Below are 5542 nucleotides of genomic sequence, written 5' to 3' on the forward strand. Positions count from 1 at the left end.
GGATTTCAACATATGAATTTTGGGGAGGGACACAAACATTTAGACCACAGCACATATTATTACATATTCACAAGCTAAAATGATATGGTAAGTAAAAACCATGTTAAAGAATGTTTATGATGTGGAAAATACATACAATATGAATGCATAAGTTGCATATGCTAGGATCCCAGTTATTTATGCTAAACACACACACAATATGAATATGTTCATTCTTTGATTCAAATACGCATCACCTACTATGTTCTCAGCAGTAGAGATACAACAGAGAACACCACAGACAAAGGCGTTGGCCCTTGTGGTGCTGACATGCTTCGGAGGAGGGAGCAGAAATAGACAATCAACAAAATAAGTAACATCTGTAGGACATCAGTGACACCTGCACTGGTGAAAACTCAAGGAGGAAGTAGGGAATGATGGTGGAGGGGGAGCGACTGCAATGGGCGTGGTGGCTCACACCTATAATCCCAGCACTTTGGGAGGCCAAGATGGATGGATCACTGGACGGTCAGGAGCTTAAGACTAGCCTGGCCAACATGATGAAACCCTGTCTCCGTTAAAAATACAAAAATTAGCAGGCGTGGTGGCGTGTGGCTGTAATCCCAGCTACTCAGAAGGCTGAGATGGGAGGATTGCTTGAACCCAGGAGGCGGAGGTTGCAGTGAGCCAAGATTGCACCACTGCACTCCAGCCTGGGTGACAGAGTGAGACTCTGTCTCAAAAAATATTAAAAATAAAAATAAACTTGCGGGTGAGAAAGGCCTCCATGAGAAGCAAAGAACCTCCTTCAGGAGGTGAGGGGCCAGTCATGAGCACATCCTGAGCTAGAGAGTTCCAAGCAGGGGGAAAATGAGTAAGTGTCAAACCCCCGGAGGCAAGGACCAGCCTGGCTGAGTCACGGGAAGGTCAGTGAGCCCAGTGATCTCAGCCCAAGGGGGCAGGGGCTTAGCACCCAGAGAAGAGGCCAGCAGGGGGTAAGAGGGTTTCAGTTCGCAGACATGGAAAACCACTGAGGCTTGAGCTGAACAGCATGATCTGAATATGTTGTAACAGGATCGTCCTGCCTGCTGGTGTTGTTCCATCAGCACATCAGCAATCAGTTGCTTTGATGGTAGAAAAGGGTGTGTATGTGATAGATAGATAGATAGATAGATAGATAGATAGATAGATAGACAGACAGATAGACAAGGACATTTGATAGGATCTCCAGTTATGCTAAACATATAGGTAATCTGAATATGTTCATTCATTGATTCAACAGATATGTATTACCTACTATGTGCCAGGCAGTGATCTCAGCCTCTCAGTTTATGTATATATATAAATCTCATTACTTTAGCAAAAAAAGGGCAGTATAATAAAATGAAACCAAAAAAAAAATTAAAGCAGGCCAGAAATTGCAAAGTGCCTTGAATTTCTCACAAATAGATACCAGATTGCGTGGTATAGATGAGGTGCAAATATTAATGTACCTAAACTTGACCAATGGCATTAATCAGTTTCATTTATTCCGATAGTAACATATCAATGTATGAAAACACACATAAAAAATGCTCTTCTTCATTTTCTGCCAAATTCCCACAATTCCTTCCTGACCCACTTGAAATACCTTTGTGACAACTGCATATTCTCCCGATCCCCCACCCCCATTGCCCCCACACCCCCTACAGAAGAGAAATTGCTTTCTCTTCTGTGTTTCTATAGAACTTTCTATAAACTAACATCATAGCATGGTTTCCTAATTTTTTATCTCTGCTGGAATAAGTGCTTATTGTCTTTATATCCTCAGCTCCAAGCACAGGGCAGAAAATATTTTCCCAACGGGACCACACTCTCTCCTCCAATCACAGCTTTCTTTCCCACTGAGCCTGGGTGTGAATTCAGTCAGAATGCTTTTCAACATGGTGAAATCAGCAGCTGGAGCTGGCAAGCTAAATGAAATCTAATTGCCAGTCAGACTTACCTCAGTGCCTTGGAGCAAGGTAGGTGGTGCACCTCCAAGTTTTGTTGATTAAATAAGTAAAATGAAAAACTATTGTTAGGTTTCTGGAAGGAAGAATAGTGGATGAATAAAGTAATGTAAATGCCCACACTATGCAAACTAGGACAGGTATATAAACGACCAACTGGCAAATTCAGACATGAAAACAATAGCTCAGGAAATTCACCCAAACAAACTCAACCACAATGATGTAACTGCAGTTAGATCAGACATGTTGCTGAAACCAATTAGGCTGATCAACTGCAGTGAGTCACGATCGAATGATAGCCGTTATGTCAATATATGTTGGCAAGAAGTAGCTGTGCTATAATTCTGGCATGCATGATCTACACTACGATCATACAGTTTACCAAAAAGTGTAAGTAAAAGCATTAACACGGTACTGAAAGGTGCCCTCAACATTTATAATAAATTGGCAACAGCATGTTCTTGGGAAGAGCCCCAAGAACACATCAACTTAATGCTGACCCAAAGGCTAAATATTTTTTAATTTATAAAGTAATAAAGCAGCTAAAAATGCATTCATATAATTCTCACACTTAGTAAGAATACTAATAAAACTTTCAAAAGTTTGTAAAAGCTCTGAGAGAGGAGTTGTTTTTAAAAAGAAAAAAAAAAGTAACAGAAACCCAACTTGTTTCTGTTCTGGTCTCCATAGACAGCTCAGTCAACAGGGAGTAACCTGTTGCAAGGAGTTAGCCCCAAATTCATCTTCCAGAGCATTTAACTGGTGGTACACATTTGAATCATCTGGGAAGTTTTGAAAAACATACTCATGCTCAGAGCCTACCTGAAAAATTCAGTTTCTCTTAAAGAGGACCTGGACATCAATATTTTAAATAGATTCCCAGATCTGAGAGCTGCAGTTCTAACCTTTACAACTGTACTTCAATATCTGTCAAAGATAAGACCCTAGATAGGATATCTGGACAGGAATGTCAAGAGCAAATTTTAATCACCCCAAGGCTGCACTGTCCAATAAAATTGCTACTTTGGCAGTTGAGTCCTTGAAATGTGGCCAGTGCCCTTGAAAACCGGAATTTTTATTTTATTGTAGTAAATTTAAATTTAAAAACCAATACTCAATTTAATTATTAGAAAACCAGTTGGGCGCAGTGGCTCACACTTGGAATCCCAGCACTTTGGGAGGCCAAGGCAGGTGGATCACTGAGGTCAGGAGTTCGAGATCAGCCTGGCCAACATAGTGAAACCCCATCTCTACTAAAAATATGAAAACTAGCCAGGCGTGGTGGCACACCCTAATCCCAGTTACTCAGGAGGCTGAGGCAGGAGAATCCCTTGGACCTGGCAAGCAGAGGTTGCAGTGAGCAGAGATCGTGCCACTGCACTCCAGCCTGGGCAACAGAGCAAGACTCCATCTCAAAAAAGAAAGAAAAAAAAAAAAAAAAAACCTTTAAATATATTTGGAACAACTTGGGTATATAAATCTACTTTTCAACTGTAAATTTTGTGAACTCTAAATACAGATCAAATAGTTCTGGTAAAAATTCCGTATCTGAATTGAGACGTGCTGTAAGCGTAAATCACAGACCGGATTTCCAAGACTTTCTACCAAAAAGAAATGTAAATATCTCCTTAATCAATCCATATTGATTCTATGTTGAAAGGGTAATATTTTTGATACGGTGAGTTAAATGAAATTATATTATCAAAATTCATTTCGCGTATTCCGATTACTTTCTAAATGTAGCTACTAGGAAATTTTTTACTACATACTTGTGTGACATTATATTTCTATTGGTCAGTACTCTCTAAGAGATTTAGGTATCAAAAACAGTACTGAAGAAAAATGTTTTGAAAAGCAAATAGCCAGCTCCTAATTCCAATTTTGCATTCATCAGGAATTTTCTTGAGTCAGTGAGTACTCACCTGAGTTGTGCTAACATTGAACTAGATGTTTCATATCAGAAATGGTCAAAAAGGATGTTATGCCCACCTGCAAAAAAACAAACCTTAGTAGAAGCCACAAACTCAGATACCATGTGCTTTCAAATTCATTCCTTCTTTTTTTTTTTTTTTTTTTTTTTTTGGTACAGGGTCTCACTCCATCACCCAGGCTGGAGTGCAGTGGTACAGTCATAATTCCCTGCAGCCTCAACCTCCCGGGCTCAAGCAGTCCTCCCACCTCAGCCTCCTGAGTAGCTGGGACGATAGGCATGTGCCATCATGCCTAGCTAATTTTTTTATTTTTTATTTTTTATTTTCATAGAGACAGGGTCTCACTATGTTGCCAAGGTTGGTTTTGAACTCTTGGATGCAATTACAGCCACTATGCCCAGCCTCAGATGCCTCACATTAATTTTTGTTGTTGTTGTTGTTGGGGGGGATGAAGTCTTCCTCTGTCGCCCAGGCTGGAGTGCAGTGGTTGCAGTCTTGGCTCACTGCAACCTCCACCTCCCGGGTTCAAGTGATTCTCCTGCCTCAGCCTCCCGAGTAGCTAGGATTACAAGCACATACCACCATGCCCGGTTTTGTTTTATTTGTTTTGATACGAAGTCTTGCTCTTGTCCCCCAGGCTGGAGTGCAATGGCGCAATCTCGGCTCACTGCAACCTCTGCCTCCCAGGTTCAAGCGATTCTCCTGCCTCACCCTCCCGAATAGCTGGGATTACAGGCGACTGCCATGATGCCCAGCTAATTTTTGCATTTTTATTAGAGATGGGGTTTCACCATGTTGGCCAGGCTGGTCTCAATCTCCTGACCTCAGGTGATCTGCCCACCTCAGCCTCCCAAAGTGCTGGGATTACAGGTGTGAGCCACCACGTCTGGCCAGATTCATTCTTTCATTTAAGGTTCCCAACAACCCTGTAAGTTATGATCACTATTATTACTATACTATGACTCATTGTACAGGTGAGGAAACAGGCTCACAGTAACCTGCCCAGGACCATATCACTGGTATGTTGTGACAACAGGATTTGGACCCAGGTTTTCCAAACCCAAATTTTCAACTCTTTCCGCTTCATCATACAGCCTTTCTGAAATATGTTCTATTAGTTAGAAATTCATTGTCCATGACTTTTTCCCTAAATACAAGCCTCTTCTCTGAACCAACCACAACTCTGCCCAGTTTGCCAGTTAAGAGTGTCAGAAAACTCAGCAAACAGCTCCCCTCTCCAACTCTGAAAGCAGCATCTTAGCCAAGAGCCTATGCAGGGCCTGAGCCCTCGGGAAGTGTATGTAATGTGGGGTGGGCCTCCTCTCTATTTGCCTAGGACTCGTGTAAAGTATAGCCTTTGAGAAATGCTTGGGAGAGCTGCTTTTCTAGGCTGCTGGGACCAGATAGCATCATCATTTGATTACTGGACTCAAATAAATATAAGCGCAGAGAAGAGCAATCTGAACATCTCTAATAAAGCCATTTCAAAACAGAAAATTGAAGGTGATGGGTGTTGTAACCCTCCCATGAGCAGATCTTTACTGAGCACGCATGGGGAACTCAGCTCTGGATTAAGACCTCAGGAGTCTTTATTAATGAAAAGTCCTATTTTCTGTGATGGGATCCATAGAAGCCCAAACC

Source organism: Chlorocebus sabaeus, chromosome 29, assembly GCF_047675955.1.
Source record: "Chlorocebus sabaeus isolate Y175 chromosome 29, mChlSab1.0.hap1, whole genome shotgun sequence".
NCBI lineage: Eukaryota > Metazoa > Chordata > Mammalia > Primates > Cercopithecidae > Chlorocebus > Chlorocebus sabaeus.